A 15,171-nucleotide genomic window follows, 5' to 3' on the forward strand; every position below is an offset into this window, starting at 1 on the left:
TGATCACACTAACAATGATGTGTTCAGTCTGATAAAATGACCTTTTTGAATGGGGCAGAGCAAGAGCTGAACAACTGTATGTTTCCTACAGACAGTGGGTGTTCACATGGCTCCATCGGCAGCTGGGGCCGGTGATAATTGCAATTACAATCGGTGATCTTCTGTACTTACTTACTTTGGGAAAACTCTAAAAGCAAGTGCTATATTAAAAAAATCTGTGAATATTGGCTGTACAAGTGTTTTGACATACCATATTAACAACAAAATGAGTTCCTTTAGCCCTGAACAGACAGCCTGTAGCTCCAGTTACAGAAAGGAACAGCCTTGTCAAAGCTTGCCCTTGACCTAACTGGAAGTCATAGACAGAAGGACACAAATACATGACATGAGAGAAAATACCAGCCAACAGAAGAGCGCATCCCCCCAAAGCTCACTGCTGGCAGAGGTGTGCCCTGGAGATCAGAAAAATCATTTCTTACGGCCTTTCCAGGCTACTCATATACTGAAATGACAGTGTAACACCTACACAAAATGAAAGGTGCAATTTATATATCTAAATATTACACTTATTGCTAGAACATGGGAAATGCCTCATTTGACTAATAACGCCCCACTGCAGATCAGCTATCCAACAGTATTCGGAGTACTTAAAAAGATTATTAAAATAGTCTGAATGCTTTAACATTTTTATAGCACACAGCAAGCAAAGAAGGAAGAAACACATGAATGGAACATAACATAATCCAAAGAGAGAAAATATCTGAGTAGCAACATATACATATTAGAATTTATTTTTAAGGAATATAATTGATTTTCAGACAGCTCTGTGAGATGGTTTCTCTACACTTGCTGCTCTCCAGCACTATCATACTACATTTAGGGCTGCCCTTAGAATGTGAGGGAGGACCGAGAATTTCCAAATTGTCAAGTTAAATAGTGCTGATAAAGGAAAATATTTAATATCATAAGGAAACCAGTAGTTATCAGGTTTCTTAAAAGATATTCCACATAAAGTTCACATTATAATAATTGCTATTTTGGGAGGAAATTTCTGAGCAGAAAGTCAGATGTCACAAAATACAAATTAATCCATGGAAAATACCAACAGATTTGATTGCTGTTTTCAAATATTTGCTGGAAGCTGTTTATAGACTGAAGATGCTTCATTAATATAAACAAACATTGCAACTGCAGTTCATCATTAATAATATAGACAGAATCAATTCATCCAGAAATTTAAAGTTTCACGCAATTGATTATTATTTAAAAATACTGGAAATGAAACATCCTTTAATACATACACAGTATTTGAAGTAGTCTTCAGATGTATCCCACATTCTCGCTAATTCTGTGCTATGTATAGAGAAGAATCTATTTTAGTGTTGATTTCTATTTTTCAGATCTGGTAATCACGCTTAGTTTAGCCCAACTTATGATTTCTTGTACCTACTCAAGAGTCACCAGGGTGACTTGGAAACAAATTATGATATTAAAGATACACTCAGAGTTTACATACTTTTTTTTTTTTTTAGTGTTTTTGTTATATTTAGTTTCAGAGAAGAAGCTTTAAAACTTTCATTATGCGCTACCAAAATTTGATTTCTTCTTAAAATGGAAGACAATATACTCATATGGACAAATTAAATTAGGATACAGGCTATTCAAAAAAGCCTTCTAGCTGTAAGGCTGAGCAACTGTCTTCTGTACTGTGCTTCAAGAAGAAAAAACCCAAACCACCACAAAAAACCAAAACCCCAAACCCCCCAACCCAAAACCAAGACCCACCCCCACCGATCCTTCAGTATCTTCCCTTCAACCTAAAGAAAAATACCTTTCCGTTACTGTTGGGTGTTCTCTTAACTCAGTCATCATTTGCAAGTAGTCCTACAGTTTCCATTCCTAACAATGACATAAGGCAGATAAACAAGATGTGTCACATTGGCTGCTAACTGCATTATATATCTTTAAAATTGACCAGACACTGTTTTTCTTCACTCCATATGCGACATGGGCTTCGGATATCATGTACCTCCCCTCAGGGATACGTAAAGATTACTAACACCCACAAGATTCTTGTGTCATTTGTTTCAGGCTTGGGGGTCCCCCTGCCCCCTGCTCCCCCCCCCCAAGCTGGATAGATACTGCAGAGGGAAAAAAAAAAAAAAAATTAAAAAAATCGCATCTTAAGGATGTTGCCATGGTGAATTTAATTTTGCATTTACATATTCACTGTGTGTGAAGTCAGCATACTGGACAAATCAGAACCTTAACTTTCATAGATGGTTAAATGTTTGTGTTTCACATTGTCTATGTTCTCAGCTGAAGAGTCTGGTTCTTATTTGTAGAAGTGATGTAGGTCCAAAATTCTTAACTGCAGATCCAAGCAGGAGCTGTATTTTGAACCAAACAGTACCCTGAGAAGAATTAACCCAGACATCTCAGATCAGGTAAATAAACTTGATTGCTATTTTTAACCGTAATCTATTTGCCTCAGTTCTAGACTACTCGTAAACCAGCAGTTTTGATGCTTTCTATGATAAAACACTGGAAAAACTAATCTTTAAAAGAGGATAACGATACCAATACCATTTCACAATAGTATTGTTGACAGGTCTATTAACATTTAAATGTTTGGACTGTGTAATGATAAAACACCTTAGAAAACTCACAAGGGTATAAACCATTCTATTTGAACAGGAAATGAATAACATGCAGTAAAGCAGGTATAGGGACAGTACACAAAGAATGAACAGGAGAGGGGAAGAAAAAAGGAACAATCCTTGCTGAATGAATTAAGAACTTAGAGGTGAAAAAAAACAGTGTATGCAATATAATTACAATGTATACGCACAAGATTAGATGGAGACCATGAAGAAAACCTTCACAACAACATCTCCTAGCTCCTGAAAGCTAAATTTTATGACCTTAATAAGGCTACTTTAACACTGCTTTTGTGTATGATATTATATAATCATGGTTTATTTATGACTTATGTGATGTCTACACGCACACATACATTCCCCAACAAACACACCCTCACGTTATTATTTCATAGTGCATATTTTTTTATTTCTCTTTCACTGACACCTAGAATATTTTAGCTTATGCATCTACCAGGTACAAGATGAACAGCAGATTACAACACACAGTAGTATCACTGCATTTAAAGCCAGCTCATGTGTTTTTATACTACACTGCATTAGGGGTATATATAACAGAAGTAGTACAATTCAGTATAGTATCAATGCTCTTGTAGGAAGCCTTTATTGTCACCATTTTCTCCTCCTTCAGCTCACCTCAAGCTGCTGCTGCTGTTGCCCCATTCATTTCCACAAAGCTATGCAGACAGGGCAGAGTTTGATCCAAGGAGTCCAGCAGAGTTTATGAGCTCTGGTAGCCCCCCCGATACCCCCAAATGCTGCTGTGCTGGGACTAGCACACCGGTGGGGATGCGGGTGCTGTGCTGGGTCCTACTCTCTGTAATATTGCATTTTTTCCCAGCTCTGCATTGGATCTATGAATGACCTTGGGCACCTCCTTTCAGCTTACCACAACACTGGTTTTACTTACAGTCTTTGCCTGGCCTATTTGGGAATTTTTGAAAGACAGATGCTCATTAACATGTATAACATCAAATATGATAAAGCTGATTTTGAAAGGAGCCTCTAGGTGCTACTGTAATACAAAAAATAAATCATTTTTTGTCTATTCTTGATAAAGATAGGTCAGAGCTGTTGATGCTTTATATGCAAAGCCCCAGAGAATTTAATATATCAAATCAATTCCCCTCCTTTACTACTATTGCTAAAGAGCGGTTTGGGGGTTTTTTTATGTCTTTCCCTTTAACGACAACATCAAAGAACTAAGGGAAACAAATTTTGCATTAGGAAGGCTGTGTCAAAAAACATTTCACTTCAAACAAAGCACCACACATAAAGCTGACAAGATGAGAGATTTAAACACTAATTAGCATCAATTTCTTTATTGAGTTATGATTTAAAGAAAATGTTGTGTGACCCTCTGATTTAAATACTGTTTTCCCTTCAAACATATTTTTCATTGCCAATATGGGTTCTTAGATTTATAAGCATGGATCATACATTTTGAAAGTTTGATTTTTACAGATTAGCCCATGTTTTCACATTTATAACCAAAGGATGTGAGGACTGTATTAATCACAGCATGCATATTCAAGATCAGAACTGTTACAGAGTATGCAAGAAAGTGTGTCTACATCACATTTCTATGTGAGAAACAACTTCTTCATATGCACTGAATGGGCAACAGAAAAGATGTAGTCTTAACTCTCTCATAATTACCACTCTCTCTTAACTACAAGTCCCACCTGATGAGCAGACAAACATGCTCCGGATTCCAAACTTCTCCAAGAAGGCTCTACAGCAATGGCAAAACTGCATGTAAGTGGCTTCTCTTTCCTACAAACTTATCACAATCACCCGTTTGTCTCAATGATCACACAGATGTAGAGGTTTGCAAAAGCATTACAGGTTAATTCACATCTACCTCATGTAACTCCTTTTCTTTAAAATTCATGTGTGAAAAACAGATTTCATGGATGAATGAACTTAAGGAGAAGCAGGAGCTATGAATGCTTCTTTCTGTACAGCTTTCCCACATGTAACAAGAAAGGAGATTTACACAGGGAGATGAAAACTGACCTAAAACAATTTCATGATAGGGGGCCATACACAGAGTGAATGCTGGAAGTCTCAATTAATAAGGATTATAAGCAGGTGTGTTGACTGAGATGCCAGAACATCAGAAAGACACCCAGGGGACTAGCTCACCTCTATCCTAATGAGGTTTTCTTGACAAAGGAGAAGTATGATGATACAAGCCGTCTATATATAATTTATGAATTCTTGGCACCATTATAATGTTGACATGTAATTGCTTTAAGGAGGAGTGTGTGTCTGTGGGAAAGGGGACTGTAACACGCCTCTGTGGGAAGCAGGATCAGGTGAAGTGGTTAACATTGCTGCCCTGACCCAAGAGTGGGCAGGCTAAGCAAGCTGCCTAGATGGGCAACCAGCTTGTCAAAGGCTCTGTGCAAAGGGGTGCTGGAGTGGTCAATGAAGAAGTCGCTGGTACACAGCAAAGGAACTGAGCCCATAAAAAGCATTGGCACAATACAGAAAGTGAAAAAGCCTGCTTTCTTAGCAGGAGGAGTCCCATCCAAGTAGTGTCACACAAAGGGCGAAAGCAAGTGGGTTTAAAACATGACAAAGGTTCTGAAGGACCTTGAGGCAACTGAGAAAATATACTAAAGGGGTTCCTATTTTTACATTTCTTGTGCAAGTTAAGAAAAAGTTACATTCTAATCCTATGCAACACAAACTTATAGATAAGTTATAGCCTACCACACACCTTGGAACTGATAAATTGTAAACACAGAGCACTCAGGGGAAGAGTACTAGAGCATGTGAGTGATTTCCAGGTCAGCCTGAAGGCACAGTTCTCATGAAGGGAAGGCAAGAACTTTTACTCAGCAAACATGCAACCACAAAAACAACAAAAAGCAAACCTGTCACTTCATATGCCAAGAGAAAATTCAGAGCACAAGAGTCCAGTAGGTGAAGACCCAAACAAACAAACTAATGGTGTGGAGTTGCTACAGGATTGTGAGAACTCCTAAACTTTGATGGCACAATATAGTGCCTCTGCCAGGAAACAGTAGCAACTAGGATAAGAAATCAAACTCACAGTCATAACTAGCTTTCAAAACACATACAAACTGTTTTCCTGCATGAATACTGGGCCAACTTTTAGATCTCAATGGCTTTAAGGAAAGGAAAAGTAACAAATACAGTATAAGCCAAAAACCAGGATGTAAGGTCCTAGTTGATCTTCCCGTGTGCTAAAGTGAATGTTTAAAGTTTACAGAAGAAAGTCAGAGAATCATAGAATGGTTTGGGTTGGAAAGGATCTTAAATATAATCTAGTTCCAGCCCCCCTGCCATGGGCAGGGACACCTTCCACTAGACCAGGTTGCTCAAAGCCCCATCCAGCCTGGCCTCGAACACTTCCAGGGAGGGGGCATCCACAGCCTCTCTGGGCAACCTGTTGCAGTGTCTCACCACCCTCACAGTAAAGAATTTCTTCCTGTAGGCCCCCTTAAAGTACTGGGAGGCTGCTATAAGCTGTCCTCAGAGCCTTTTCTTCTCCAGGCTGAACAAACCCCAACCCTCTCAGCCTGTCTTCATAGAAGAGGTGCTCCAGCCCTCTGATCATCTTTGTGGCCCTCCTCTGGACTTGTTCCAACAGGTCCATGCCCTTCTTATGTTGGGGGCCCCAGAGCTGACTGCAGTACTCCAGGTGGGTTCTCACAAGAGCGGAGCAGAGGGGCAGAATCCCTTCCCTTAACCTGCTGGCCACACTTCTTTTGATGCAGCCCAGGATACGGTTGGCTTTCTGGGCTGCAAGTGCACATTGCTGGCTCATATTCAGTTTTTCATCCACTAATACCCCCAAGTCCTTCTCCTCAGGGCTGCTCTCAATCCACTCATGGCCCAGCCTGTATTTGTGCTTGGGATTGCCCTGACCTATTGCAGGACCTTGCACTTGGCCTTGTTGAACTTCATGAGGTTCACATGGGCCCACTTCTCAAGCCTGTGAAAGTCCCTCTGGATGGCATCCCTTCCCTACAGCATATCAATCACATCACACAGCTTGGTAAACTTGCCGAGGGTGCACTCAATCCCACTGTCCATGTTGCTGACAAAGATGTTAAACTGCGCTGGTCTCAGTACCAACCCCTGAAGAACTCCACTTGTCACTGGTGGGTTTACTCTCTACATTTCCATTGCAGAAAATTAACTTTCAAAATAAACCACTTTATGTATTTCATATATAATAAGCAGCAAATTCTGAGCTGAATTATACCAGCACACCCTAGTATGTTTATCCAGAGGCACTAGAATTTCTCCCTATATTGATATTCAGAGTAATATATGTAGAGACATACTGAGGATTTCTGTGATACCTTCCCTACTCCACTTGCCTTACCAGTCAGTATTGTTACGTGCTTGCTGCTCAATGTCTTTTAATCACAGAATGGCTGTTTTCTATCCTGTGTAGAAGGTGTGCCTGGCTTTTTAAACTAAAAATCTGCAAAAACAATTAGAACACTGTTTACCAGATCACACAAAATACTCAAATGATACAGCACATCGATGCAAAGCACAGGCCTTAGAGATAAAAGGATTATTTCAAATTAAACAATCATGATTCTTTCTCTGCAATTTGTATCACTGCGTGTTAGAATATTGAAAGCCTGCTTCACTCCTTTGGTCACAATGAGCTTTAGGACATCTCAAGGGACACATCTGTGACTTGTTTCAAAATATACAGGTTCTAGTTTGCTGAATGATACCATGGTTTTGTCTTCTGGTTCATTAGGAGGCAATGAAAAAAAGACAGAGAAAAATGTTTTGAATAATTTCAAGCACAAAGGAACAGATAAAAAAAATAATCAGATGGCATAATGGCACAATTGTTTCAGAGGACCTGTCCTTCTGAAATGATCATAGATGTCTAGACTTGCAAGGAGACCGTCTATTATAAAAATAAAATATATCAGGAGTGTGAATGGCCTCGATCCATTTAAAGTGTTTTTCAACTAACAGTTGAAATGTATGCTGAAAAGTCAAAGTTGTTACAGCAAATCAACCTGATTTTCAAAACACATTCAAAGTCCCAACCTGCTCTTGTTTTTCAGGGAAGGAAAAAAAAAAATAAAATCACAAACATCTCTGTGTGTGTCTTACGGAGGGTGATTTTAGTGTTGTGGACTGCTGAGACAAATAAGCAGCTAAATGCAGGCATTTAGCCTATATGAAGCTAAATGCACACTATTGACGTTCACCTTTCACTGAAGCTCTAACAGATTTGAAAACTAAAGTTGCCCAATTTATCCCAGAAATCCCAAGTGACAGTACTATCATTTAGTGAGCAAGAACTCAGCAACCTAAGAAATGCTCCTACCATGTCCTCATGGAGCGGTACCACAGTTTGAGGAAATTAACGTGGAAAGCTTAGGACTACATTCACTCTTACTTTTCAGAGCTAGTTTATACCCCTCAGAGAGTATAAAGCCCAATATTCTAGCCCTACATGACAAAAAAACATCCAAGGAAGGTGGCTTTTTTGCACTACTACAAAGTGGTGTAGTTGACCACCGTATTACTTAACCTGTGTAATGGAAATGGATGGTGAGAGACTGTACATCATCATAGCTGGAGAAGACAGGTCAGGCCGTCAACAGGGTAAAATACAGCTACATGTTGTGAATTCTCAGTACCTAGGACTGTAGATGAATAATAAGGCTCAGCTATGCACACACAATCTCCGATTCCTTTTCTCTTCCCACTGGCATACAAATCAGGTGGAAATTTCTTAGAATTACTGTAGTTTTTCTGATTCTTAAGACTGCCTTTGTGGTATTGTAAAGCCTATGTGGCCTGCTCAGTAGAAACACTTACATTTATTTTTTGGTTCTGATGGCTGTGCTTTATTTTTTTTTTTTTTAATTTAAGAAAGTACAGTCAGCCATACAACAAAACTCATTTGATTTAACCCAGATGATGGGTAAGTATGAGGAATATATCAAGATGATCTGCTTTCAGAACTGCCAACGCAAGTAAATGAACACTTTATGTGGTATTTTGCTTTCATATGTTAATTTCAGATTCACAGTTGATACCATATATTTGAAACTTAAATAAAGCATAAAAAGGTTAAAAAATACAGACTCCACTGAATAAAAGCCAACGTATCTATCTAGTTAAGCTATATGAGATAATAAAAAAAAAAAATTGACATCAAAGCAACTACCTCATTCAGGCCTTTCAAAATACTTGTCATTAAAAGATGGTTTGTTGAAACTTCAGACAGGCTAAATGTATGCCACATTTTGAGTGAAAGAATTACCTTTCCAGGGTTGCAATTACAACTGTACTTAGTTGTCATGGCAACCTGGCAACATATAGATGTTGTCAGATGAAGACGTCAAGGGGCAGACAACAATTTTCAAATCACCGCATGCCAAGTGTCATTTTTCACGGGTATATCTGTGCTCAGTTAGGAAAAGAGAGATTAAAAAATTGAAAATTAGCATTTTAAAACAATGTTTAAATAGCATTCACTTTGCAACACCAATACCCCATGTTGCTGAGCTATTTTAGTATTCTTTGATCAGTCTGCTTTTTCTTCTTTTTTCCAGTTAACATGTTCGCAAAATATAAGCAAGACATGGGGAGTTGAAAGGCAAAGAGGTCAGGCTCAGCTACAAAGGTTACCATGCTTTGGTGATTGCTTAAGTCCTGCTATTATCCCCTGCCTTTTTCTTCCTGTTTTAATTGTTCTGCTATCTTGACTTGGGTATTTTCAGTTAGATGCTCTTTTTGACCTGTACTTCTATTCCTTTTGAGACAGCAAAAGGAAAAACGGATCTATACTAAAAGCCAGTGTTGAGCATGCCCCAATGATGTGTAGTTCTGCAAATACTCCAGCTGCGATCTATTTGTAAAGGTTGAGGCAGAATCCAGAAAACATCCACTGCAAACACAGCTTTCAGTTCTCTTCAACAGGCAGCTCATACTGTGGTGCTGTCATCTATACTGCTCTTTTTAATTCTACTGACCAAGGTGGCTTTGCTCTGTTTTATATTAAGGGTTCCAACAAAAGTTTTCTGAGTTGGTGTTCAGTTTATTTACATGGCCTTCTCATACCATGATGCCGTACTCATTAATGTCACACCATACGGTACCAGTTTGAAATGGATCAAGCCTGAAGATATGCTTGTGCATCCTTCCGTCTAACCAGAGTGCATGCAGGTGTTCATGCTGTAGCAAGACAGATGCACCATTCCAGCATAAAGTTTGCCTGAATACCAAATAGTGTAAGCAAGCAGAAAGCACTCAATACAATCTGAATCTTCGTTGGACAAAGCTATTCTTTCAGAGCTTTTAAACAAATTAGAACTGGAATAAATTCTTCACCATTTACATGGTTGAGATGTTTTTGATCTAGTACTAAACCACCCCAAACTCACCACCTTATCAATCCCCACCTTACTATAAATCTGCCTGGCTCATTGAAATACCCACACAGTACAAAACTAGACACTGAAAACGCAGAGCAGAAGCAAAAATCTGTTTAACTCATTAGTTAAGTATAATTCAAAGTTACTACACTTAATGTGTAAGGATTTGTTAAGACAAATGTCAACATGAGTTTATTTGGTTTGATTTGATTGTTTGGGTTTTTAAAAATAAACTCAAAAGCATTTTATTCTGTTACTCCTAAACACCTTCAGTAACCCGAATGATTTAACAGAACACTTTTTCTCTTCTCCGTAGGAAGAGACAGTGCCTACAGCAAAGAGTTAAATAATAAAAAGATAATACAAATTTAAGTAAAAATTTAAGTAAAATGGATATAAGTACACACTGGAAAACAATTTCTTTTAATGGGAAAGAGTTTTAGTTAGTATTTGTAACAAAAGCTTAAATTGTTCAAAGTATCTAGAAATTTCTCCATAAAATTATTTGCTGATTTACATAGTGAGATGACTGGATTTGTGCTGTCAGATTTTCACTGTTAGAGTGCTGAAGAAGGATCATCAAGAAAAGTAAGCAGCGCTCCACCATATGTCTTTTCAGAATTATGACTCTATTTTTCTTGTCTTTATTCCCTTAACAAATGTTTTAGAAAAAGACACTACTCTTATTGTTGAATTCTATCACCTCCCAAGCTTGTAGAAATGAAAACATTGATAAATTGAAATAGTGAACATTTTTTCTTCTCTTGTGGAAAGACAGACAATCTTAGTTCAGCTTCACACAAGAGAAGAAAAAAAAAAAAGTAATCTAAGGAAACCCCCAGAGCTCAGATATCGCACTGTGTGGTAATTATCATCAGAAAACAGAACTTAGTCCATTCCTTAGCAAACACTGCATAAGAGAAAAAAGAACAAGCACTGGATGTATGCATATATGTACAAAGAAAGAAGCAGAGGTCTTTTATTAGTGCTAGTTCTATATTTGGCCTGCAGTGACATTTGAAATTTCCCTTTAAAATTAAAATATATTAGAGATTTTCCTGACACTCAGCAAATTAAATACAAAATCTAGTCAATAATTTGAAACTCCAGTCTGAAAGGTCCTTCTGTTTTTCATTAAGGAATGCTGATCAAGTCAGATGTCTATATATATTTTTAAAAATATTTTTCTGGAACTCATACCTGTATCAGTTCTCATCTTGTATTCCTGATTTGCAACAAAATAAAAGAAAAAAATAAATAAATATTTGGTTTGGCCAAAGAATGGAGTATGCCTTTATTTATGATCTTAACATGAAGACAGTTCACATCAATCCTGGCTGAGTTGTACCTTTGCCAATAAAAGAATCTACAGAGATATAGGAGTCTGTCAACTCAAGTTTAGCCTGAAAGAGCCACCTCATTTTATACAAGCCTCCAAACATCCATCAGACTATAATGGCCCTCAGTTACTACTAACTACAGTAGGCTACAAGTTGCCTCTGTATGGAATCAGTTATTAAGACTTCATGTGCTTCCATGGTCAATCAAAGGTCATTGTTAACGTGTAGGTCACCTGGGATTGCATTTATTGCTTACATCATCTGAAGCACTGTAATTTTCCCAGCAGGTAAAATAGCATTTCTAAAAACTTATCAATCTTTCTTAATTTCTCTCCATCAGGAATTTTGAGAGGTGACACCAATATTTTTGAAAACAAGGAACCTAAGCATGCTAGCACATTTTAGCCACAGTCTAAGACTTCAGGTACAAAACAAGTAGAAGAAACATCAGACCTACCAGAAAACTTGTTCCCTAGCTGGAAGACACAGATGAAAATACAGCTGATTAAGAGGGACCTATACTTTCCAAGCAGGATCAAAAATTATCCTCCTGTACCAACAGGGAAGAGTAACTGCAGGTAAAACATTGCTCAACTCCCCTAAGTTTTCTGAAATTAATAGGTGACAAAAAGATACAGATCCAAAATTGAAACAGAAATTACTAAGGGCCAGCCAGAGTACAGGCTAACTTTCTAGGAAGGAAGCAGAAACAGAAGGCCTCTCCCCCTGCCACTCCATCCATTTGCATAAATAAGAAAAAGGACACCGAAACCTGCTTAATTACAAAACAAGCTAAGATTTTAGTGAACTTTATGTGCTCTTTCTCTCAGAAATAGTCTTCCCCTTCAGTCTGACTTCAGAATCAAGCATTGCTATAAAAGAGCACAGAATGTTACATGAAATCAGAACACAAAGTACCAAAAGAATTTGCAAAAGATGTTTAAAACTTAAAAATCCTACTTTCTAAAACTTTTTTCTGCTAGAAAAAAAAATCAGTATCTTTGACATTCAAGTGCTATTCATTTTGGATATAATTTAATAGGTCAGTCTTAAAATGTTGAGACCAGCTTTGACAGTAAACACTTCAGAAGAAACTATAAGATTAGGATACCTACAAAGAAGGTCACATAGTGAGTTATGGCAGTACTGTTCCCAGCCTTAATACATACATACAAACATATATGCATGGGAATATTTTCACATAGAGAAGGAAACTTTTCCAGAATTGATTAAAACCAAACACCTGTTCTATAAAACAGTTTTTAGTCAGGCCAAACAGATGTGACCTCTCAGGTCCCTAACAAGCTGTTCCCACAAAGGAGAAGAATCAGTCAGTTGTTACTAGATCACAGCAAATTAAGTTCTACCCAGTTATCCCAGTATGGAGCCAGGCATCTTGCATTTGACTTAAAGCATGCTCTGGAAGTATGAAAAAAATTTAAGAAGTCATTTTAGCTTATATACCACCAAGATGTCCTTCACCTGTGGGTGCTGCCCTGAATTTCAACCTGCAGGATCCTGCAGAAAACTAAAAAGCTCTTTATAAACAGGGAGGGGATTGAAACAGGGGACTCTGGAATTTCCAGCTCCTGAGATTGAGCCTTGGAAATGACACTTAACTTTATGCTATGTTTCCCCCTTCTTCCCTCTGTAACAATATCACACTTGCCATCTCAGAGCTGCAAACAAGATTAACTAAATGCTTTTAAAGTATATTCAGGGTGAAATGAAATTGATTTTTACATGTGTAATTATTTTTTTTTTTTAAAACATGATCTCCCCACTTCCTTCATGCATCAGAAACATCCACAACTTTCATCTTTTCTCTAAATATTGGAGAGATCGAATACATTACCATGTCAAGAGGAGTTGTGAATAATTCAAGTCCCTGTGTCAAGTCTAAACTTCTCTTTCAAGGCAGAGGTGGTGTTGGGACGAGCCAAACTCAAGAGTCTGAAGTATCACTTGAGGAACAATAGTAGTGCAGGGAGAAGCAACAACAGAAATGAGACTTATGAGGAGGAGATTCAAATTAGGACCCAGGTACTTGGCAGAAGAGAGAACTAGTCTAATAACTCCAGGTGAAAGCAGCACATACTGCCATGAGTAGGAAGAACTAGCAAGAGAAAAAGACATCTCTTTCCTCAAGATGCATTTAGAAAATTAAGGTGTTGAAATTCTGTTAATACTTTTTCTCTCAGCATGTTTCTTCAGCTTGCATTCCTTTCCCCTTCCAAGCCACACTGTGGCTTTGGAAGGCATAGGGGCCTCTGTTGTGATTTACAAAGACATCTTGGTATAGGAAGTTACAAATCACCTACACAGAACACAGAAGTACTTACAAGAAGCAGAGGAACTTACTAGGCAATCTCTCAATCCATTTGTCAAAGCACCTGCAGGACTCATTTAAAGGCAGGTGAACTAATAAACCACAGCAAAGCAGCCACCAAGAGAGCATTCTGTTTTACTAAAAGGATTTTTAGCCTTTCCTCCCATCCCATCCCCCATCAGAACATACACACTTTTACTTACTGGCTCTTATCTCACTCTCTACTATAAATCAGAGGTTGGAAAAGCTAGTGGAGAGCAGAACAATGGGGTTGGAAACCATGACCTTTGTGTGTCGTAACTGAAAACCCGCAGAGAGTTCAGAGTGTAGAATGGACTTCTGGACACATCTACCCCGGGAGCTTTGAAGCTCAAAATTATCCACTGTTGTAACTCTAGGCTTCCATAGCAGCATTGTCAAACTGTAAACTGGGGGTGGGTTAAATAATTATAGTTCACAGCATTAGTAGGTAATTACAGAATCAAAAATACTATACAGATACACTATTATCTTATTTACAATAGCATATTTTTTTCTTCTCCTGGGACAGCCAATGTTGGTACAACCTGTTAGGATGTATCAGTTGTAGAATGTACAGAGCAGCTACTGAGATAGCGGTGTCTGTAAATAGCTTCAGAGAGCAGCTGTGTCTTTCCATACCAATGCTTCTACCATTATACTCTTCAGACAGAAATAACATTGGAAAGATTTAAAAAAAAAAGTCCAAGTGTAGTTAAGGACCAGGGTAACAATCAGGGTATTTAAAACATAATTCTCTGTTACCACCTGTGGCAGTATTGTGGCAGCATGGTGGCATCCATAACACCACCTCACCCTCTCTAACTTTATTCACCAGAAACTACTGTACAATTCCCCAGGCACAGTTTACATCACTCAGCTGTAAAAACACTCTTGACACTGCAACTTCTACATTTGCCACCATAAGAGAAACAACAGCAGCAGCTTCTGACTCAACTCACTAATGTATTCCATAAGGTCCTTATTCTTCACCTTCAGATCACTCAAGTTTAAAAACCCCATAATTTTCTTGGCAATCTCGCAATTAGAGCCTTACAATCCCTTTGCCTGCTACACCTTTCAGTATCAATATTTTAACAATGCCTTTGTCTTTGGAAGAAGTGTTGTCTGACTGCAAGGAGATCGTTTATCACCAAAAGGCTGAATACCTTTTGATTTTTCAATAATAATAAATTTCCTTCAATTGAAAAGACACTGTCTCCATAGGCAAATGAAATGCTCCTGGGGAAGACTTCTGTCTTCCATGCTGTTCACCAGGAGGGTACTGAATTTGGTACCTGGACACCTCTATATGAAGCAATGCTAACCTCCAGTTTCTAAAGACTTTAAAAAAATTAAATTAAAATCCATTAAATTACAAACACACTGCAAGGGAATGAAAAGGCCAATAAATAAATATA

The 15,171-nt window shown here is 38.1% G+C and overlaps 1 protein-coding gene across 3 annotated transcripts in view; it reads right to left on the reverse strand.

Moving 5' to 3' along the window:
• The window catches only part of LOC128140631 (SAM and SH3 domain-containing protein 1-like), a 575,076-nt gene that overhangs the window by 281,636 nt on the left and 278,269 nt on the right, over positions 1-15,171 (reverse strand). The gene's annotated exons all lie outside the window — the stretch shown is intronic.

Source organism: Harpia harpyja, chromosome 4 (assembly GCF_026419915.1).
Source record: "Harpia harpyja isolate bHarHar1 chromosome 4, bHarHar1 primary haplotype, whole genome shotgun sequence".
Lineage (NCBI taxonomy): Eukaryota > Metazoa > Chordata > Aves > Accipitriformes > Accipitridae > Harpia > Harpia harpyja.